The sequence below is a fragment of the Sapajus apella genome, unplaced genomic scaffold (genome assembly GCF_009761245.1).
Source record: "Sapajus apella isolate SASKATOON/1434 unplaced genomic scaffold, GSC_monkey_1.0 scaffold13, whole genome shotgun sequence".
Taxonomy (NCBI): domain Eukaryota; kingdom Metazoa; phylum Chordata; class Mammalia; order Primates; family Cebidae; genus Sapajus; species Sapajus apella.
Window position 1 is genome coordinate 15661072 of NW_022436953.1, and position 24217 is coordinate 15685288.

At 45.8% G+C, this 24217-nt stretch overlaps 1 pseudogene; it reads right to left on the minus strand.

Moving 5' to 3' along the window:
• Positions 1-24217, minus strand: part of LOC116554212 — a 55569-nt pseudogene that overhangs the window by 11295 nt on the left and 20057 nt on the right.

Sequence of the window (24217 nt, forward strand, 5' to 3'; positions counted from 1 at the left end):
TAAGAATTCCAAAGAAATCTGGATATTTTAATAGGAATATCCTGAATCTGCCTGGAAAATGAACAATTCTAATGTAAAACACCTGAACACCCTCCTAATTAATCTGTTTTCAAATCAAGATTTTTAAAATAGAACTGTGCTTGAGGTGAAGCATATCTCTATATGATTTCAGGAATGTATAAGCACTTTGTGTTGGAAACCCCCAAAGCATGCTTCATGCAATTTTATTAACTTTTCCATAACACGCTGCAGAAATGCTATTTTAACAAATAATAAATGTTACCATCATGTCCTACCTCTCTGTCCAATTTTGTAAACCTAATTTTTCCCACTTCTTCATTGGGATTACAGGTGTGAGCCACCACGCCCGGCCTAACTTCTCACTCATAAGTATGGGCTTCACACTTATGAGATTTCCCTCCCTAGGATACGTACAGAAGGGGGAAATCAGGAATAACTTCGTGGTAGAGAAATTGACAAACACTTCCCCAGCCAAGTGGTCAAGGTCAATGTCAACAGCAACAATCAATGAAAAGGACAATTTACCTGTGACGTCATCGTTCAAAGCGCATGTACTCCAAACCATGAGAAAAGAAAAATCAGACAAATTCCACATGAAAGAACTTCTACAAAATATCTGACCACTACTCTTCAAGAGTGTCAAGGTCATCAAAAATAAAGTCTGAGAAATTTTCCCAGAGGAGCTTAAGGAGACATGATGACAAATGTGGTAGCCTGGATGGGGTTCAGACACAGAAAAAACATTAGGCAAGAACTAGGAAATCTGAATAATGTATGGCTGTTAGTTTAATATAATAAAACATACAGGTTACAAAACTGTGCATAAAATGTCATCTTGTTTAAGTGTATATGTTTAATGCCTAAAAGTATTCTGAAAGTGTATGCATTAAAAAGTCCTCAAGGAGCCAGGTGTGGTAGCTCATGCTTGTAATTCCAGCACTTCGGGAGGCCAAGGCAGGTAGATTACTTGAGGTCATGAGTTCAAGACTAGCCTGGCCAACAAGGCGAAACCCTGTCTCTACTGAAACCAAAAATTAGCCGGGCATGGTGACAGATGCCTGAAGTCCCAGCTACTCAGGAGGCTGAGGCAGGAGAATTGCTCGAACCTGGGAGGCGGAGGTTGCAGTGAGCTGAGATCACACCACCACACTTCACCCTGGGGAACAGAAAGAGATTGTCTCAAAAAAAAAAAAAAAAAAACCCTGGGAAATTGTGTTTTATTTCCCAAACGAGGTACAATTTGAGACATGAGACAGCAATGGCTTCAAAAGCAGTGACTGAAGAATTACTAGGGCATCTTCTGCTTTCTGTGTTTAGCTCTAAGAAATGCATGAAAAAATCAGTAAAATGATATAGGACTTCAAGAGCAAATTCAAACCCATGGGTCTGCACTTCAGAAAACGCGTGAATTACCTAGTAACTTCTCACCAGCTGTTTCCATTCTATAGTCGTTAACCATCATCCTTCAGTCATGTTAGCACTGTTGCTCATTTGCTTTGGCTGGGGAGCTTGCTGAAACAGATTTCTGGACCGATTTCTCCACAGTTTCCAATGAAGCAGGTCTGGAGTGGGGGCTGAAAATGTGCATTTCTGATGAGCTTCCAGGTGATGCTGATGCTGCTGGTCCAAGGAGCTCAAGGGCCAAGGCCAGGGCTTCTCAAACTGCGGATTTATCAGCATCACCTGGGAGGGTGATGAAATGCACATTTTCAGGCCTCATCCCAAACCTACTGAGTCAGAAACCCCAAAAGTAGAACCCAACAATTTTGTGTTTTAACTGCCGCCCGGTGATTCTGATGCCCACCAAAGTTTGAGAACAATTGGTCTTGCGTGCCCAGAGAATCTATAGCTACTCAGTTCCCAGTACCAGCTTTGTTTGTAGGAAAGTGTCAGGAGCTAATTGAAGAAGGATGTTTGCCCATAAGTTAGGTATACACTGTATTCTTCCTGGTTGCCATCCTACGGATACACAGTCCCATGTAGCCAGCTCTCGGTTCATTTTGTGAGCTCAACAATGAGGGGGCAATACGCTGATTGTCCACAGTGCCTTCCCCTACAGACCCTAACTGGCAAAAACAAGGCAGTGATGGGGCTGAGGGACTGTCAGTGGGCTGGGCTTAGTCTGGGAATATTTGTGTATTTGCTTGATGCCAAAGTCAGATGCACTCAGATTTCGAGTTACCTTTTTTGGATTAATCTCACCTCTGCCTTATTTAGCCAGAAATTAAAACTGGATTCTGGTCTAAAAGCAATTACATATCCTTACGATAGGCTCCTGACTCAAAAAGTCTCCAGGTAATAACAGGTAATGATCTAAAGATTGAGATACACCACTGGGGACAGGCTGGAAATGGTAGGCAAGGGAAGAAAACAAAATCAAGAGAAAAAGTGGGCTGACTTTACTGAAACTCACACTCACGTGCCTGCACACACATGCTGGTACCCTCTCTCCAAGCCGCCTGAGCTGCTACATGTTAACAATCACCCCAGGAGCTTTGAAACCCTGCCACTGGGGCAGCACCCCAAACCAATGGTACCAGAATCTCAGGCTGAGATCCAAGCATCGACCATTAAGAGACAACCCAGCAAAAACAAATAAGCTAGAAAATATCCTTTGTAAGTGGACAACTGAACAGCATTTATCATGAATTTTAAACATATTTTAAATATATTTATCTCCTCAATTTCATGGCTAGAAATCAAGCCCGAAGAAACATTCACCCACGTGTGCAAAGACAGAGAGCTGCGCATTGCAGCACCTTACAAAATATGTATCAAGGTACCATTTATGGCATATTCTCACAATGAAAAATTTTGTAGCCCTTAAGAAAGAATGGGGCAAATATGTATGTAGGAATACGAGGTGAGAGGTGTCCAGGCAGAGGGAACAGTACACACAAAGGGACTGCGGTAGAAACTTGTCCTTTTTTTTTTTTTTGATACAGAGGCCGGCTCTGTTGGCCAAGCTGGAGTGCAGTGGCACAATCTTGGCTCACTGCAAACTCCGCCTCCCGGGTTCAAGCAATTCTTCTGCCTCAGCCTCTCAAGTAGCTGGGACTACAAACATGTGCTACCACGCCTGGCTAATTTTTTTTTTTATTTTCAGTAGAGATGGGGTTTCACCGTATTGGCCAGCTGTTCTCGAACTCCTGACCTCGTGATCCACCCACTTCGGCCTCTCAAAGTGATGGGATTATAGGCGTGAGCCACCGCATCCAGCCAAAAATGTGTCAAAGTAAACCCCTTACTCATTAAGCAGTTTCTCCCTGTTCTCCCTACCCCCAGCCACTGGTAACTACCGCCAACCTGCATTCTGTCTCTACGGATTTGTCTATGTTGGAGACGTATCAAATTGGCCAGTGTGACCGAAAGGAGTGAATCATAAGCGATGGCATAGGGGGTGCAGTGGGCTGAATTGTGGGTCCTAAGGAAGATGTCCCCAGAATCTACAAACGTTTCCTTACTTGGGAATGGGTACAGTATATATACCAGATATGCAAATATAATTAAGTTAAGGATCTCGTGTTGAGGAGGTCATCTGGGATTATACGGGTGGGCCCTAAGTCCAAGGACAAATGTCCTCATAAGCGGCACAGCCAGGATATGTAAACAGAGGAGGAGGCAATGTGAAGATGAGCCAGAGGCTGGGGCCATGTGGCGACAAACCCAGGAATGCTGGGGCAGCCACCAGCAGCAGGAAGAGACAGAGTGTGGAACTTTCCCTAGAGGTTTCAGAGGGAGCAGAGCCTGGACAACGCCCTGACCTTAAGCATCTGGCCTCTAGAACTGCCAGAGAATAAACGTCAGTGTTTCAAGCCACCAAGCTCGTGGTCACTGTTACGGCCCCCTAGGAAACTAATCCAGAAGGCCCCACAGTTTACACGGTTTCAAGGCCTTCAGTGGTCTTGTAGGCCATGAGGAGGACTTCGTTTTCACTCCCCAGCTGGGAAGGCAGGGCAGGATTCTGATAGAAAAGTGACATAATCTGCCTCCTTTTCTAATAGGATCCCTCTGGCTGCTGTAATACAATAAGTTATATAATTTGGGGTCCCTGGATTTTTTTGGTAACCAAAATGCAATTCATTTTCTAATTTAAAAAAAGACTATGATTTTTTATTTTTCTTTAATTTTTTTTTCTGAATCTTACTAGGGAAAGAGCATGAATTTTCAATAAAAAATAATGGAATAAATTATAAATTAATAAAACAATTTTAAAAATCAGCATTTCAAAGCTAGCCCACACGACCAAAACCTCCCAAGCAGGCTCTCCCGCTTTACCATCCGGTGCCTCATGGAGGTCATCAAAGTGCCCGTGGTCCCAGGGGTGGATCAGCTCCCTCATCAGAATGGCGAAGCTGTAAACATCTCCTTGTGGGGTACCTGCCCAGGGCACCTCTAGGAGCCGCAGCAGCTCTGGGGCCGTTCAGTAGAGCTCTGCAAAACCATGGGGTGTCCACACAGAGTGAGGGTGCTGCCGGGCAAAACTGGAAAAGGCACTCCTTCATCCTTGGGGGCACAGGAGAAAGGAAGGCATCCAGTCCCAAGCCATCAGTGATTTGAAGAGCAAATAGGGATCCATGTGTGTGAATACGGAGAAAATCAGCAGAAAGGACATGCACTAACATGTTACGGGTGGTTTACTTGAGACTGTAAAATTACAGCTGGTTTTCATGTTTACGCTCCTCCTCCGTATTGCCTTTATTTTTAAAAACAATTGTGATATGACTCATAGAACATAAAATTAACCATTTTAGGCCGGACGCGGTTCACAACTGTAATCCCAGCACTTTGGGAGGCCAAGGCAGGAGGATGGATTGAGGTCAGGAATTAGAGATTAGCATGGCCAAAATGGTGAAACCCTGTCTCTACTCAAAATACAAAAATTAGCTGGGCGTGGTGGTGCATGCCTGTAATCCCAGATACTTGGGAGGCTGAGGCAGGAGAATCCCTTGAAGCCAGAAGGCAGAGGTTGCAGTGAGCCAAGATTGTACCACTGCACTCCAGTCTGGGCAACAGGGTGAGACTCTATTTCAAAAAAAAAAAAAAATTAACTATTTAAAAATGAACACCTGGGTAGCAGTTAGCATATTCACAATTGCAATTAATAAAACAATGAAGAAACCAGCATTTCAAAGCTAGTTGTGCAGCCACCACCTCTATCTAGCTCTGAAACATTTCCATCTCTCTGAAGTAAATTCCTTACGCAGTAAGCCCTTTCTCCTTGTTCTCCCCACCCGCAACCCTGGTAACCACCACCAGCCTGCATGCTATCTCTATAGATTCATCTATCTATTCTAGATATTTTACACATTCACTTCTTCTGCGGTGAAGTCTATAGGCTTATGTCATTTTCGGTCATAATCATTAAAAGAAAATATATATATTAGAGGGTGCGGAAGGGGAACTAGGACAGCTGCTAGCAGGTCTTCAAAATTTCTCCCCTTGGCCAAGTGAGATGGCTCACCCCTGTAATCCCAACACTTTGAGGTCAGGAGTTCAAGACCAGCCTGACCAACAGGACAAAACCCTGTCTCTATTAAAATTACAAAAATTAGTCAGGCATGGTGGTGGATGCCTGTAATCCCAGCTATATCAGGCGGAGGTTGCAATAAGCCAAGATTGCACCACTGCACTCCAGCCTGGGCAGCCGAGTGAGACTGTCTCAAAATTAATTAATTAATAAAAACAAAATTCCTCCCCTTCTTTTTTTTTTTTTTTTTTGAGACAGAGTCTCTAAAGGCTGGAGTGCAGTGGCACAATTCACAGCTCACTGCAGCCTCGACCTCCCAGGCTCAAGTGATCCTGCCACCTCAGCCTCACATGCCATGACACCCGCTAATTTTTTTTTTTTTTTAAGTATAGATGGGGGTGGTCTGACTATGTTGCCCAGGCTGGTCACAAACTCCTGGACTGAAGCGATCCTCCTACCTTGGCCTCCCAAAGTGCTGGGATTTCAGGCGTAAGCCACCACTCCCATCCCCCTTGTCTTCCTATAAGACATCATCCTATTCTATGTTACAGAAACCTCCCAAATTGACACAAAAAAGCTGCTGGTGACATGCCGCTCCAGCAAAAGGGGGATTGGGACTGAGAAAGTTGGGCTCAAGAGAGCCCAGGATGCATGCAGAGATAAGAATCCAAAGCAGTCAATTAACTGGGCAGGTAGGAAGAGTCGTCGAACCCCACTTGGCTCATATGGAAGAAAAATCGGCCTTGAGGCAGTGGTTTTGTCTTCAGATGCCCAGCAGAGTCACTTGGGAGCATTTAAAAACCAATGTAGATGCCAAGACCCCACCTTCAGGTATGCTGATTCAGTTGAGAGTTGGTGGGGGTGGTGGGACCAGGCACCTAAAAGACAGAGAACTATGGAACTGGATTATCTCCAAAATGCCTGGCAGGCCTATGTTTTAAGCTGAGAACACAGGATGAATGTGGGAAGGAACAAAGAGAACTGAAGAGTGGGGCAATAGTTGCTCCGGGGGCCTAGCTGAGCTAGGACAAGAACAAGTCTCCAAACCCAGAAATCACCCCACAAACTCAGGCCATCTTGCAGAGACTTCTTTTTTTTCTCATTCTCCTCAGGTGAACAAAACAGCCATATATCATCAGCTCCAGAGGAAGGCCCACCTGTGGATACCTGTACAGATGAGCAGCAGGAGGCAAAGATGGAGCAAGGAACCTCTAACTCTGCTGCCAAGAGCTAGTGGGTGCAAGATCACCCAAAGGTTACCTGAGTGGTCGGTCATTGTCTCATCATATGTTCTGTGTGTCCGGCAGTACTTGAGTTCCCACAACCCGAATCCCGACAGCTTCACCTGCAGCTGACCATCCCCCAGGCAGTTGGAAGGTTTCAGGTTGCCATGGGAACCCAGGGGGCTCCTGTGGAGGAAAAGCATGCCCTACAAGGGTGACAATGAGCAAATGAGGCAGAGCAGGTGCTGAGGACACTTCTAGAAGGAACCGAGGCAAAGAGACAGGTGGACAGAAACACAGACAGAGAGGCCTGAGGCAGAGGATGTGCCCGTCTCTGCGTACATCTGTTCAGGAGCCACCAGTATAGCCCCTTGTCCCTGGAGTCAACTGGGTCAGGGACACCCAAAATGGGGAAAACCATTTCCAGCTCCTTAGCTTGAAGCCAAGAAGACCCGGCCAGCTTAAAACAAATACATCCTAGTGATCAGGCTAGAAGGAGTAAACCTGGAGTGTTAAATCGCTCCCAAGAAGTCAGGACCAGAGCTGGGTTATAAACCCAGGTGGGATTGGCTTGGAAGCCCCGCTTCTTCTAAACCTCTAGATTTTCCTGTTTCCTGTTTCCTGTGCCCTGGGTGATGGGAGAGGAAAAGGGGAAGAGGGAAGAAGGAGGGTCAAAGCACATACTCCCCCAGCACAATTAACCCCAATGTGTAATTACAGTTACACAATCTAGCTGAGAAGGGCAGTGAAGTCCTGCATGGGAGTGGCTATGAGGAGGTCCCAGGAGGAATTAGGTGGGGGTAACATCCTGAACAGAGGAGTGCACCCAGGGACAGGGTCTTGGGCACCAGTGATGTAACAGTTAGAAAGAGGCTGGGCACTGTGGCTCACGCCATAATCCCAGCACTTTGGGAGGCCAAGGTGGGTGGATCACTTCTTGGTCTTCTTGGCTTCACGCTAAGGAACTGGAAATGGTTTTCCCCATTTTGGGTGTCCCTGCCCCAGTTGACTGCAGAGATAAAGGGCTATACTGGTGGCTCCTGAACAAATGAGCACAGAGACGGGCATATCCCCGGCCCCAGGCCTGTCTGCGTTTCCGTCCACCTGTCAGGAATTCAAGACCAGCCTGACCAATATGGTGAAATCCCATCTTTACTAAAAATACAAAAATTAGCTGGGCGTGGTGGTGGCCTCCTGGGTGATAGGCAAGGAAAAGCTCCTCGGGAGGCTGAGGCAGGAGAATCACTTGAACCCGGGAGGGGGAGGTTGCAGTGAGCCGAGATCGCACCACTGCACTCCAGCCTGGACCACAGAGCGAGACTCCATCTCAAAAAAAAAAAAAAGTTAGAAAGAAGTTATTTAGACAGTTAATGATGGTAAGGGAGTCCTCGATAAGGTTTTGCTTTAAATAAAAAGCAGCCCCCAATCATTTTCTTTTCTAAGAAAGAGCAGCCTGTAAAAGCAAGCTGCAGACCTAGAAAGGCAAGCTAGATCTAGATTTGGAATGATTTACATATGATATACATATATATAAATATAAAAGCAAGCTAGAAGCTTGCATGCGTGAATGCCTGCAGCTCTGCTAGTAGGAAAGAGGCCACCTGGGGACTAGGGATTTCAAAATGGTGGCTCCATCGTCACTTTTCTTTGTAAACCACGTGTACAGTAAGGAGCAGGCAATATGGCGCCAACCAGCCAAAGCCACTATTTGCATAACAGAAGATTAGGGTGGGGCAGCCAGCTTCCTTACTCTTGATGCAAACATCACACCTGGTCCAACCAACCTTTGGGCCCTATGTAAATCAAACACCACCTCCTCAAGTTAGTCTATAAAATCTGTTGCACTTCACTGTGGGCAGGAAGCCCCTGGGGCGGGGTGGGTGGGATAGGGGGTCCTCTTTCTATGAGAGAGAGGGCTATTCTCCTTTCTCTTTCTTTTGCCTGTTAAACCTCTGCTCCTAAACCATCTTCTTGTTAGGAGTGATTTCCTTGGCATATTTACCCCAGACAGCAACCAACTCCACCAGCACAGGGATGCCCCTCTTCCTCCAGCAGTGCTGTCAAGGCCGAGTCACTATCCCACCTGAGCCAGAGCCATGAGGACAATATTGCTTGTGAAATATGGGACAGGGGCTGGGCATGGTGGCTCACGCCTGTAATCCCAGCACTCTGGGAGGCTGAAGCGGGCAGATCACTTGAGGTCAGGAGTTTAAGACCAGGCTGGCCAACAGGATGAAACCCCATCTCTACTAAAAATACAGAAATTAGCTGGGCATGGTGGTGGGTGCCTGTAATCCCAGCTACACAGGAGACTAAGGCACGAGAATCACTTGAACACAAAAGGCAGAGGTTGCAGCGAGCCTAGATCATGACACTGCACTCCAGCCTGGGCAATAGAGTGAGACTCCATCTCAAAAAACAAATAACAACAACAAAAAAGAAATATGGGATAATACAGAAAACATCCAGGAGAATGGATACACACCCCCACCCCTGCCTCAATCGCTCTCCACCCCCTACCCCATGTTTCTTTTTCAAAGTGCCTTGTTTTTAGATGGCAATGTTGAATCTCATTTTGAAATTCAACTCAGGTGGACCTGGAGGGACCTGGCTGGGGCTGCCTCTGGGACTTCCCCAGGGAGGCTCCAACAGGCTAAGGTCCAAGCTTGAAATCGGATGAGATCTGTGTCTAATCCAGAGTTCTCTCTGATTCCAGCAGAAGACCTCTCCATTCAACAGAACTGCCCCTGAAACACGCAAGGCTCTTCTGCTTTCCCCCTGCCATTGCTAGTGCCAGACCTACCCCAGGCATGACATATTTTACAGTCAACAATTTTACATTCTAGGATTTTAGCAGAGCTCCTAGGGGCGAAAACAACATGCTTAGGGGCGCTTGGAATCCTGGGTGTGCAATCTTCTCCGAGAGACGGCATGCATGTCCTTATTTTTTTTTTCTATCTTGATAGAAATGTATGATTTTTATGTATATTGTCAGAGAACAAATAGAGCTGTGAAAGGATTCATTATTTATGTGCCAGACTTTATGCACTTTCGGCAGCTCTGAGGCAGGAATAACACAGGGTGGCCGCAGGAGAACAGAAAATTCCAGGGCAGTTACACATGACTAGTGAAAAGGAATTGAAATAGCTGCACAAGCTACTACTTTCAGGGCCGATAAGACACTGGAAAGAACAGGCTGTGAGCCAAGCAGGCTAAGTCCAACTGGACCCAACATGGTGCTGGATTTGACCTAGGATGTGGTGGCTCATTTCTCATTATAAGCTCATTAATATTCTAGGTCACACACCCACCAGTGCTACCACAGTTCCGGGAATAACTATATTTGGTGTAAAAATGGGTAGCACTGCAGTTCCCAGAAAGCTCCACCTTTTTCCAGGAATCCACATGAATATTCTACCTCTTGGTTAAAGAAACCCATGAAGGTAGAAGAAGCTCCAAACTCCATTGCTCGACTCTCTCGAGTCCACCCGCACTCCCCTATCTTAAGTGTGTACTTTTCACCTTGCAGTAAATCTCCATACTTTATTTTCTGATTTATCCTTGAATTCCTTCTCACAACGGTGTTAAGAGCTTGCACACTGGCTGGGGTTGAGTTCCCACCAGCGTCTGGGGACTTCCCTAGCCCGCCAGTATCAGTTCAATCATCTGTCTGTTAGCTACATTTCTTGCCCTACTGGAAATTCCTGGGTGGCAGACAGGACTGCTATCACTGGGCCCCCTATCTGTACTCTCTGGTAGTTAGCACAGAGGAAGCGTCACGGAAGAGCAAACACAGTCTTTGGAGACAGACTGGATACAACTCCCAAACTGCGTCTTACCAGCTGGGCAAGTGACTTCACCTCACTAAGCCTCACATTTTTCCTCTTGGAAATGGAGATGATATTATTCCAATATTACTACCATTAAAGTTAAAAATAATAAATAATGGAGTTAATTGTTAATTATTGAGCTTGCTGTCCAATGGCCACATGAGTATTTTAAAATTTTTAGCAGCCATGCTATAAACCAAACAGGTGAAATGTATTTTATAATGTTTTATTTAACCCAGTGTATTGAAAAATCTTTTTTCAGCAAATAATCAACATGAATGTATTAGCAAGATTTTTTTTTTTTTTGCTAAGTTTACAAAACCTAGTATAAACTCTATAGCACTTCTCAAAATGAACTAGCTACAATTCCAGTGCTCACTATCCACATGTGGCTGGTGGCTATCACATTTGGATAGTGCAGACTTACCCCATAGGAGTGTTGAGGAAATTAAAGCAAGAAAATGTACTTTTTTTTTTTTGAGATGGAGTCTCGCCCTGTCGCCCAAGTTGGAGTGCAGTGGTGCAATTTCAGCTCACTGCAACCTTCTGCTGCCCAGGTTCAAGCAATTCTCCTGCCTCAGCCTCCTGAGTAGCTGGGACTACAGGCACACACCATCACACCCTGCTACTTTTTTGCATCTTTAGTAGAGACGGGGTTTCACTATGTTGACCAAGCTGGTCTCGAACTCTTGCCCTCATGATCCACCTGCCCAGCCTCCCAGAGTGCTGGGATTACAGGCGTGAGCCACCACACCTGGCCCAAGAATTATCTGTGATCATGGTAATCCTACTGCTACTACTAACAATCAACGTAAACTGGACGCCTGTTACAGGGAGAGCATGGCACTAAGCATTTTACATACATTAGTCCTCATACAACCCTATGAGGCAGGTAATGATGTTATCTTTACACACCCTGAGGCCCAGAGTAGTTAAGGTCACCTGGCCAGTAGGTGGCAGAGTCAGGTTTCAAACCCTAAAGACAACTTCTATGCTGAAGTGTCCTTCATCCTCTTAATCCATCAAGACTTCTCTTACTTAGACATGAAGGCCTATTTGTAACTCAAGAAGAGTATTATACTCTCCAAACTCCTTCCCAGGCTTGCCCAACTCGGTTGAACTTTTTGGGGACAGGACAATGAGCCTCATTTGTCTGTGTCTCTTAAGCCCAGAATCAGCCCTGATCCAAATTAGGTGCTCAGTCAATATATGTTTGTTGTCTTGAAATGTCTATGGCATTTCAGAGTCTCTCTGGTACCTGACATAGAGGAGGTGCTGACCAAATAGACATTAAGAGACTTGTTTCAAAAGTACAATCGGTCCCAAGGAGCTTGGCGCAATGCCCAGACCCATGGCAAAGCTCTAAGAGGACAGTGCATGTTCACTAGCCACAATTCTCTTTCAAAGGACAGTGGCAGAGTAATTAACTCAGAAGGCCTACCTGTGCCTTGACCTGGTCTATGGCGTTATCAGTGACCCTACAAAATTCCAGAATGTGCACACTCTGTCTCGGGATGTAATGATCCTTCTAGAGCCAAATGCCAAGCTGTCCTCTGTTCTCCTGGCACAGAGTAGAGGGTAGACTGAGTGAGCTAGAGTAGGTGGCAACCACCAGGGAGCTCTTCCCCTTCAAAGCCTCATGCTTACCTGCCATAATGTTTTTCCAGAGAAACCTGTGGCTTAATGCTTCTTGAAATCTGATGCCTACACTAAAAAGGTCAAATCTGTTAGTCATTCATGGCTTGGTGAGAACTTACTGACTAGCTTACTCTTCACTTCAATATAAATGATGTCAGCTGTTTTGATTGGGGCAGGAGGCAGATCACTGGAGTCCAGAATCCTTCTCTGTGCTTGGTGGGAAGAGAAGGGAAAAGTGGGTGAAAGGAAGGAGAGAAGATTCTAGGGTAGGAAAAGACACCACGTCACATCCTCCCAGTTGACAACCACTGCCACTTAAAGATTTTTATATGTACATCTCCAGACTCTTTTTTTTTTCTTTCTCTCTCTAGCTAGATTTTAAGCCATTCAAAACTGGAAGCAAGTCCTGTCTTCCTACAGAAGTGACTGGAGTAGGATACACTCTTAACAGACGCTCAACAAAATTTTAATAAAATAATAACAGTGGTGGTCCAGGGTTGCCCATGGAGACCCAATCACAGAGATGCTTCTGTTTATTGACCTTGCTTGATAACAACCTGCTGGCTTCCTACTGAAGCCTAGAAAATCAAAGTCTCACAGAGCTGTGGGACTCAGCTCCCTAGAAACAAAAAGCAATAAAATTCCTATTGAAGGAAAGCCCTTAGACTTCAACTGGGCCAACCTCATTCATTCCACCTACATGGAGGTCGAGGTCTAGAGAGGGGAAGTGACCTGGCCAAGTCACTCAATAAGTCAATGGGCCATTACTCCAGGAGGGTAGAGCTTGTGTTTCATCATTTTTGCCCTCTCAGCACCCAGGTGAGTCTTCCCCAAAGGAGTCTGTCGGTTGATTGATGGTTGGGCTATTGACTAGCAGTGGACCACCATCCTTCACTGTGCTGCCCAAGCCTGAGGGGTTTCCTCACCCAACTGACACCCAGGTCATTGGCTTTGTCCCTTCTGGTGGCAAAAATATAGGCAGCAAGCTTAAGAAAGAACAGCTGGATTTAGCACAGGTGGGAGAGGGCAGCCTCAGGATGCTAGTCCATACTGACATGGCTCACCCCACAGCTAATGTCCTCCCATGCCTGCCCGCTCCATCCCTCATCACCAGCTGCATGCCTAGGGCATGGCCCTTCATGACAGTGTCATTGTGGGCTTTGGATCTAGCTGCCACCTCTCAGCATTTCCATTGCCTTCCTGGCAACAGGCAGGAATTGGTCTCTCTTTAACTCCCTCTGAATGACCCCTCCCCAGCCCCTAACGGGCTTCTAGATGTGAGACTGACTTCTCCGCATGGCAAAACACAAAAGCAAGCTCTAGTGCTTCCCACTGAGAGGCCGTATGGAACAGTGGTTAAGGGTGTAGGACTTGAAAATGGCTGGGTTTGAATCCTAACTCCACTATTTCATAGCTATGAGACTTCAGGAAGATCATGTGAACTTTCTGTGCTTTGTGGTTTTTAATCTGTAAAATAGAAATAACAATAGATCTACCCTATGTTTTTGTGAGAATTCAATAAATTAATATCTACACAATACTGGAAAGTGACTGGCCCAAAGTAGGCACTATATATATTTTAGCTGTTACTATTATTTCCTTCTTTTTGTAGCCACCATGGCCCCCTGTGCCAAAGCAAAGATTCTGCCTCCTCAGATCAACATCTCTGGCCCACCTTTTAGGTCAGCAGCTTTGTGGTTAATGTGTCATCCCCATTTCCTAGGGAAAGATATCAGGAGCTAGAGAGCAGAAAAGAGTATCAGGAATCATCTTCCCCAACCCAATTTACAATCTAGTGATGAGATTCTCTTTGAGATAGAAAGTGTTACCCTACAATGTAAACACTCTGCTCTTTTCTCATTGGGTAAGCTTAGCATCCATTTCAACTTTAGCATAAAATACTTTCCTCTCTCTATATTTATTTGCAATCAGGAAAAAAGAAAAGAAAGGAAAATTGAATAGAAGTGATAGACTTTAGAGCTGGAATCACTTTGAAGAAGAGATCTGAAGAAGGCCAACATCTCCAAGAAAAATTGCAGTTTAATTTGAGACAGAGCAACTCAAAAACACTATCATATTTATTTTTGATAAGTTTATGTTATATTCACATTGACTGTGTCATATGCAAATGAGAGTTTGAATATCCAATCCATTTCATAATCCGAGTTTCTCAAAACATCCTGAAAAACACAGTTATTCAGAAGATTCCTAGTGACTCAGCCTGAAGCACAGTGAGCTTTAACGATTGAACAGATTTGACTCTAGACTCTAATATAGCTTGTATTTTTGGCCAGTGCTAATACAATGTGAAGCAGGAGACATTAAACCTAGTAACAGGAAATATCCCCAGGATATACCATAACCTGACTCAATATTGAGAATTCATGCAGTCTTGAGTTTTGCAAACACTTCCTTGTTCCTGTCATAAAGCTGTCATTACATTCCATAGTAGGATGGGCCCAGGAACACAGTTCAAGAGTAGCCATGTCATCTTAAGAGAAGAAACCAAGCTCAGTTTCCCCCCAAAACAAAATTAACCAGACAGTTGGCTAATTTGATTCCCATAAGGTAGCCTGACAAGGTAATTTAGGTCCTGCAATTAGACCAGAGAGGAACTACCCTTGGATGAAGAGCAGATGGCACAGAGAAACTTCCTTATTATCTATCACTAATCAAACCGAAGGTGCATTTTACCGTTTTGCTTACCTTAAGGCTTCCTTTTTTGCAATACTGGGTGACAATGCAGATGTTAGGTGGTTCGGAGCAAATATCAAAGAAGGAAACAATGTTCTCGTACCTTAATTCACACATCTGGAAATAATCATGGTTACAATAGCTCATGTATAGAGCATGTCCCCATGCCCGGGACCATGCTATGTGCTTTGCATATTTTCAGTCAGTTCCTACAAAGACCTTGTGAGATAAGAATTACTACAGATATCATTTTACAGATGAGGGAACTGGCGCTGAAAGGTAAGGTAAAGTAACTTGAAGATCATGCCTATAACTGGTGGAGCTGGGGATGGGTGCAGTGGCTAGCCAAGCACAGTGGCTCACATCTGTAATCCCAGCACTCTGGGAGGCTGAGGCAGGTGGATCATGAGGTCAGGAGTTCAAGACCGGCCTGGTAAATATGGTGACACGCTGTCTCTACTAAAAATACAAAAATTAGCTGGGCATGGTGGCATGCACCTGTAATACCAGCTACTCGGGAGGCTGAAGCAGAAGAATCTCTTGAACCCTGGAGGCAGAGGTTGCAGTGAGCCGAGATCATGCCACTGCACTCCAGCCAGGCAACAGAGCAAGACTCCGTCTCAAAAAAAAAAAAAAAACAAAGTGGCAGAGCTGGGAGGTAAACCCAGGAAGTCTGCCGCCAGCAAATAAATCAGAGGAATGATCAATGTCTAACCTCAGCCATGGGGATTAACTCAATCACGTCACAGTAAATGGACTCACCCCTGCTTCCCTGCTTACAGCTGTCAGTGCCAGTATGGGGCCCACAACAGGTCACAGAGAGGGAGCAGGAAATCAGACTCATGAACCTGACCCCCTCCAAGGACCAGGTTCAAGGCTGGTAGGTAGGCAGGCAGCCATCACAGACACAGAGGATGAAGGGCTAGCTAGAATCAAGGCCAGGAAGAATGAAGGGATAAAAAACAGAGGTAGGAGAGGGAGAGGCCAGTGGTCTGAGAGTCAAAGCCTGGACTGTCAAGCCAGGGGAAGAGGTAGGTCACGTTAAGGGAAGCAGCCTCCCATCTCTGCTCCTTTGGGATCAGGATGTCCACGTAGTTTCCCTGGAATTGGAGAAAACGTAGAATGTTCCTAATTCAGAATGAATTGGAAAAAGCTCCACTTAGGGCTAGGAAGGGGAGCAAGAAGACTGGGAAGAAATCCACCAAGGAGCCGATCAGCAAGCCCCTCACTATCTAAATCAACCCCTTTGGTGGCTCTGTGGGTGGCCAGGCACTGAGCTAGCTGCTCAACACGTAAGATCTCCGTTAACTGGCATCACAGCACTGCGAGGTCAGTATGATTAGACCATTTCCAGATGAGATTGTTGAAGTTACGTAACTTGCCCAAGTTGCATATTTGTAGGTAGTACAGCCAGAGCTTGAAAATTTGACTCCAAGACTGCATGCTTTCTATTATACAAGAATGTCCCGTTATATTCGGAGGAAATCATGAGTTACAGTGATAAGGGTAGGTTTGGAGTCAGCTGCCTTATTCGAAGCCCAGTGCTATCACTTACTACCTGAACAACCTTGAGTTCTTTTTAACTCCTCCAATCCTTTATTTTCTCATCTGTAAAATGGGATTAAAGATAACACCAAACCTAAAATAAAAGTTGTTTTTTTTTTTTAACCCACCAATCTCATAAGGTTGTTCTGAGCAATAAATCAGTTAAAATACTGACCACTGGTAACTCAAGGTCTGGCATATATTAAATTTTCAGGAAATGGCATATTTTATTTGTATTGCCTATGGAGTCTGCTTTTAGAGAGTCACTTAGTCACCACGAAAACATGTCATAATGTGGTAAGAGCTGGAGAGAAGAAGGCATAGAATCTGGACACAAGAGAAGTAAATATAAACCCAAGACCTTTCAGGTTTAGTATGAGGGCAATTGCAAAGGGCTCAGGGCTGTGACGGGAGTGCCGTGGGGGAAGGAATTCCTGCGGGATGAAGAAAAGGATTTTTGGGAGAGGTGACATTTAAGCCAAACCAAGAAGGGTAAGAAGGTTTCACATGGGTTGTTGGGTGGAAGGGGTGACATTGTCGGAAGGTGAAATACATGTGGAAAAATCGACAAGACCAATTGAATGAGCACAGGATTTAAGCCAGGGGAAAAATGATTAGAAAAATAGGTAGGGACTAGGGAGTCAAGAGATTTGAGTCCCTTCTTAAAGAGTTTGGGCACCATCATGCAGGCAACAGAACTGGGAAATCCCTCGATGGTGTTTGACAGAGGGGACAGGAGACATTTTCGGAGGTTCCATCAGACAGTGATATTCTATGTGTTGCTACTTCTTTCTTTAAGTGGCCAGTGACCACCACATAGAGTTTTATGTGGATAGTGATCTCTAAGGTATTTGGTCATATCCCGGGAGGTTTTGCAGTTTGAAAATTCAAGTAAGCAAACATTTAAAAAATCAAGTTTTGTTGCATAGCGAATGATTTTGCTCTAGTCTTTTCTAACCCCAGTTTAGAGCAATGAACAATTCTTCCCTTGCTCAGAGCTTTCTGCCCTTACTCTCTGGGACCTCCATTTTAAAGAATAAATACAATTTTGTGCATACTTTTCCCCCAAGGGGACTTGAATTTGGGAAGGACTGCTAAGTGCAGGCAGCAATCATGGTCTGGGTGTGGGAGGGAGGGTGAGAGAGAACAAGCAGGAATTCCGTTCCAGCCTGCAGCAGCACTGTCTACATGGCAGAAGCACCAGCCCCCACGACTGATTCATTCATGCCAAAGTAGCAAGGATGAAATCAGCCCCAATCTACGACTGCACTGCCCATTAAAGGAGCCACTAGCTACATGGGGTTGTTTAAATTATAATTAATTAAAATGAAATAAAATTTAAAACTCAGTTGCCCAGGCACAGTAATGTTCAGTAGCCACAGGAAGCTGGTGGCCACCTTATTGGACAGTGCAGATTGGCGGCATTTCCGTCATCACAGAAGGTGTATTGGACAGAGCTAAGGCTAAACTAGAAGGCAGCTTGGGAATCACCTAGAAGATTCTTTAAAATGCAGGCTCTTGGGCTCCACACCAGACCTACTCACCCAGAATCTGCATTTTAATAAGAGCCCCAGGTGATCCGTATACACGTTAACGTTTGAGAAGCACCAGTCCGGAGTCACAAGACCACCCTAGCTTTTGCTTGGAGAATGTTATCCTATTCAGAATGCCCTGCCTGGTAGAAAGGATGCAGAGAACAGGACAGAGATACACACTAAGACCTACAGCCGCCACCTGGACTCACAAATACCTGATAAAGCCCTGCTGGGGCTTAGAAGTGCTCTTCCCGCTGCTGGCTCTCGACAAAAGAGCTGAGGTCTGCGGAAATCATCACACTAGGTGAGTTACTGTTGTTGCCTCTTGACATGGATGTGCCTCTCTGGGATGGCTATAAAACAGGAAATGATTTGGTCCCTTTCAGAAGCAAGGCCAAGTACTGAAGGGAATTCATTCTAAAGATGAGGAAGCTGAGTGCCAAAGTCAGACAGTTAATAATAAGAGAGTCAGGATTTGGACCCTGATCTTTCTGACCTGCTACATGCATCACTCTAGGACAGCACCGCCCATAATCCACGCTCTGTATGGCATCTGTACCACCACGGAGGTATAAGTTAAGAGGGAAGGCTCTGAGGTCAGACTGCCCAGCTTCAAGGTCTGGCTGTGGCACTTAATTAGATGTGTAGCCTGGGGTTAGAGTCATTTTCTTAAAGAACATCTAACCAGATTGTCTCTCTGTTTAATACCCTCAGTGTCTCTCAACACCTAGAGAGCACCTTCTAAGCACAAGAATCCTGTTTTCAAGGAGAATCTTACCTGGAACCCTAATGTAGAAATGAAGTAGATCAAAGCAGAGCTGCTTTGGTAGAAGAGGGAAGAGTAAGGTTCCGAATCCCCAGGGACGTTTGGAGCCGTGTTACTAATGAATTCCAGTCACCTGCTCGTAGCATGTTGAAGTCTCCCTGAGTTGGTACCAGCCAAGCTTCCCAGCCCCGAGCATCCCACATCTCATTACATCCTGTGTGACTTCACTCTTTTTCACCACTTGCAAACCTATACTTTTTCAAATGTCACCTCCTCTCCAAAGCCTTCTAGATGCTGAGACCTTCAGTCCCTCCATCTGCAGGGCTTTTGTCTCACCGTGGAGACACCTCTGACACTTGCCTCCCTCTGGAGGCATGTCATTTGAAGGATATCCCCATGTCTGGTATGATGCTTGGCCTGTAGTCGATGGTCAGGTGCTTGTCAAGCAAATGGACACTATTGTATGAGTCGTCAATTGATTAAATGAGTTAATGTGGTTTTGAAAATAACTAAATCTGGCTGGGTGCAATGGCTCACACCAGTAATCCCAGCACTTTGGGAGGCTGAGGCGGGTGAATCACCCAAGGTCAGGAGTTCAAGACCAGCCTGACCAACATGGTGAAACCCCATCTCTACTAAAAAAGAGGGCCTGGTGGTGGGCACCTGTAATACCAGCTTCCAGGGGACTGAGGCAGGAGAATCGCTTGAACTTGGGAGGCAGAGGTTGCAGTGAGCCGAGATCATGCCATTGCACTCCAGCCCAGGCAACAAGAGCGAAATTCCTTCTCAAAAAAATAAAAATAAAAAATAAAATAAATCCTCCCAAGCAGACAACTTTAATATCTGAACAGCATCTACAGTTTTTACACACAGAGTAACAGAGGAAAGGGAACTTTAGAGACTGTCAATCATTTGTGAGTATTTAGAAACTGAGTCTTGGGGAGGTAAAATGTCATTCTCAGATTCAGCAAGCAAGTGGAAGGCCTAGAACCAGAACTCAGGCCTGGAGACTCTTCATGAAGTGCTCACTTTATAAATTAGTCAGCTTCTTGCTCTTAGAAGCTTCTAGATGCAGTCCCTTCCACAATCTCCAGCAGTAACCAGGAAAAAGGACATCTGGGTTATACGCGGCCTCACCTTGTTCTGGGGAAGAATGGTGATCCCGTCAAAATCTATTTGCCACCAGATGTCTTGTTTTGCCTCTGCAGTTTTCCCCTCTGTATCCTTAAAATCAGAGCTATGATGGCAGCTCCCAAGACAGGAATCAGGATCATCATTGTGAGAACCACAGCAGGCATGCCTGGAGGATAGAGGTATATTACCCAGGCCTTGCTCAAGAGCAGTAGCAAGTACATCCCTGCCCAGCCGGGCCCTGCCAGGCAGGCTCCTTGAAGGCACTCCTCCTGTAGGTCTGCAGTGGGACACACGAAGTCCACTCTGACTTGCCTTTTCCAGGAATTCTTCCCTGACTACCACCCTAGTTCCCATTGCAATTCACCTCCCCGTGTATAGAAACTTGCACTGCAGAGAAATAATAATGATGGTTTCTAACTCTACCACCAGTGTTTATTAAACATTTAACAGTGTGTTCTACTTAGGGTTGTTCTCCAGGCATGAACCAATCTAACTCCAGGGCTGGGCTCCTCACCACTGGGGTACACTCCCCTGCTCAGACTCTTTCAACCTCCCTAGAGATGAAGTTCCTGAGACTCAAATCTCAGGAGCCAGTTTCCCTTAGAGCAGTGGTTCTCCACAGGGGAGGCAGGTGATGTTGGCTCCTGGGGGATATTTGGCAATGTCTGGAGACATTTTTCATTGCTGTAAATTGAGGGTTGCTACAGGTATCTCTAGGTAGAGGCCACAGATGCTGCTAAACGTCTTATAATATACAGGAACACATAGCTCAAAACACCAGCCTCCCCATACACAAAAATGATCTGGCCCCAAATGTCAGTAGTTCTGCCTCCCATGGAGAGCCCTTGCTACAGTCTTTTTCTGCTACCTTTTCTAAGCAGCCATACTTACCTGAAAAAGCAGGCTCAGTTTCACAGGGCTCATTATAAAATCCGCAGCCAGGTCTGTCTTCAGGAAGGGAACCATGAGGCCAAGCAATATTGAAGAAATACCTTGTGGGTCTTTAAAAGAAAATAAAGGTCAGTGTCAGCTCCATTTATTCTATTTGACTTTACCTCGTGTACAGCAGAGACAACCGAAAAGTTCATGTTATTTGCAAAACTCAAGCTTTGGTGTCTCAATTCAAACATCTACAGACCTGTCCAGTTAGCCCAACTCATCTAGACTCTTCAAATCCAGCCTTCAGGTAACCTCATTCAAGGAAGGCAATGTCTTTTTGTCGTTAAAATAGCTTCCTCAATCTTTCGACTGAAACCATGTCTCTTTCGGTTTAAGAGAAGACATGCCAAGTCAATGTTGCTGGGACTTTTGCCTGTGTTTGACGTAGACAAATCTTACTATATAGCAGCTTGACATTTCACACCACGAAACATCTCCTCCTGTGTGGAGTGTGCTTGTTCCTATAATACTGAGGACCCAGTTTTCCTGGCCCATTTTGGTCCATTAAAATTCCATAAGAGAAGGGGAGAAAAAAGCCTCAAGTTGGCCAGGTGCGATGGCTCATGCCTATAATCCCAGCCCTTTGGGAGGCCGAGGTGGGTGGATCAAGTGAGGTCAAGAGTTCAAGACCAGCCTGGCCAGCGTGGCGAAACCCTGTCTCTACTAAAAATACAAAAATTAGCCAGGCGCAGTGGTGCACGCCTATAATACCAGCTACTCAGGAGGCTGAGGCAGGAGAATCGCTTGAACTCAGGAGGTGGTGGCTGCAGTGAGACAAGATTGTACCATTACACTCCAGCTGGGGTGACAGAGCGAGACTGTCTAAAAATAAAAATAAAAAGCCTCAAGGTGAATCTGGATTGGAGGTAGTAGCAGTGGGAGTGAGTGGAAATAGAATTACATTTTAGGTTTCCTTTTAGTTTTCTCATTGATTTATAGCTGAAAGAAGAAAAACAAAGGGTTTTTTTGTTTATTTGTTTCTTTTTTGTTTTTTTAATTTTCCAGGTATTCCTGGGTTCTGGTTGCTGGTGTCCACACGTGTCTGGGAGTCAGGCTGTCTAGGTGAGCCATATCAGGGACTGCAAACCCATCCCTGTAGGGGATGCTGTGCTCCACCACTCCCTCAGGGCCCAGGGCCTCTCCCCTAGACCACGGCCAGCGGGACCACTGGTTGGAACATCAGAGGAGAACCAGACCCTGGTGGAGGCACAGTTAATGGGCTCTCTGTTCTACACTGAAATCTGACACTGTCAAGTCATATCCTCAGTCAAGGGAAAAAAGTCATCTTAAAGGCCCAAAGTCTATCTTCATGAGTTCCCGGAGCACCAGGCTACTTGGGGGATTCTAGGGACTGGATCCCAAACTGGCCTTCCCAGGGCCCTCCTCTTCCTACATCTCTTTCTGTAGTGTAATCTACACTTGCAGAAATGTCCTGCTGGTACCTGATTACTTTCTGATAACTGTCATAATGAAGAAAAGGAAGAAAAAGGGACTCATTTTCAGATTTCTGCAGGGCATAGACAGAGTAATCCATGTGCCTCTCTCCCTAGGCATCCACAAATACAGGGCTGGTGATTCCTAGAAAGAAGAGATTGTACAAGGTCAGGAGAGGCAGAGGAACACGTGGCTCAAAATGCCAGCCTGCCTCAACCCAAATCAGCAGAAGCCCCTTCCCCAACAGCCGTGAAAAACCAGACAGGGTTTTTGCCATTTCAGGGACTCTGAAACAGGGTCAACGGGGACGAGTAAAGGGAAGAAGATAGTTCAGAGATGGCATCCTGGTAGGGCTAAAGGGCCACAGTGGGCAGGCAGATGTATTTTCTTAGGTCCACACTAGGGAAGCCCATCTAGCACTTAAAAAAACAAAAAAAAGTTTGTTTCCAGTTAATTTCACTTAAAACCTCAGATTTATGCTTCCCTTGAACAATCAGATGTGACATCATGGCAGCAGTTTTCTGGGGCTGAAGGACAGCTGCTTCCTCCAGTTCCTCCCATCTTCCTCCCCTGACCCCACCCACCTCATGTCTTCATGCTGCCAGGTCCTAGGGCACAAGTTTGCAATCTCTGTTCTCAGGGCAGACCCTTCCCTCCTGGTCTTGGTGCAGAGGCTTTGCAGAGTGCTCAGTCCTGGCCTGCTGTGCTCTTTGTTCTTTCTTAGGATGTACGTAACTCCACTCCTGAAGGAATGCATCAGAGATCTTGGAAACACAGCTTCACTTGAAGCACAGCTCCTTCACACCCCAAACTAGTGCATAGGCTCTGACAGAGGACCTGTTGCTGATTTTGTCCCACTGGGGACAGAACACAAAATTACTGATTATAAGGCACCTAATAAGTGCCAGGCACTGCAGGTGGTGTTGACTTCCCATGTCTAATCCTAATTCCCTTCAGAGGGGGCACCATAATCTGCTCCCAACAGGCAAAGCTTAGAGGCATGAACTCTTCAATCCTTCCTTCCAGGGCCAGGAAGCGGCGCGGCTGATACTCAAACCCAGGTCTATCGGGCCCCAAGTGCTATGTTCTTTCCAGCAGGCCACACTGCCTTTCTGCGCACACAGGTGTGGTCATCCCGCATGCGGGTTTAAGCACAGCGCCTTCCTGAGGTTTGCACGGGAAAGGCCAGAGCTCCTGCAACAACCAGGACCGCTGCTTCCAGTGTGCATTGTGTTCACTGAGCCAAAGCCCGTGGGGGTGGGGGGCCTGCTCCCTCACTTGGCCTCCTGGAGGACACTCTCCTTCTGAAATGGTGCAAAAGCCCTTCAGTACTGGCCAGTGGTGGATGTCACCATGTGGCAGAAAGGAACACCGGAAGCAGAGACAAATACTCCAATTCTGCCAAGGTCTGCCCTGCAGCCCATAAGGGAACAGAAGCCAATTGGGAAGGGGTGAGGAGGGCCCTTTGGTCATGAGTCCCTGAAAGGGGTCCACAGGCCCCAGAACCAAAGTGGGGTGACTCAGGCTCTTAAAGGGCCTCACTGCTCTTCATACCCTCCCCTCATTTCAGCATGAAGAAGTCCTAAAACAACAGGAAAGAGGAAATGAATTGGTCTGGCAGAGGGGATTAAACTGAGAGCAGAAAGAAGGATCCTCCTCTTGGAATCCCTACCTTTTTTAAGCAAATGCTTTAGGGTCTGAAAGGAGAGAGAGAAGTAGGTGAATATTTCCACTTACAAAAGATATTAATAGGGTAAACATGACCTGCTTCTACAAAAACTCCAAAGAGCAGGCCTTGACTTCTGTCTTTAAATTTTCAGACAAATTTTAGGTATCATTTATTGAGTGATAAGCCAAAGCAAGGATAAAAATAGTGACCATTTGGCCAGGCACGGTGGCTCACACCTATGATCCCACCACCAAGGTAGAAGGCACCCTTGAGCCCAGGAGTTTAAGACCAATCTGGGTGACAGAGCAAGAACCTGTCT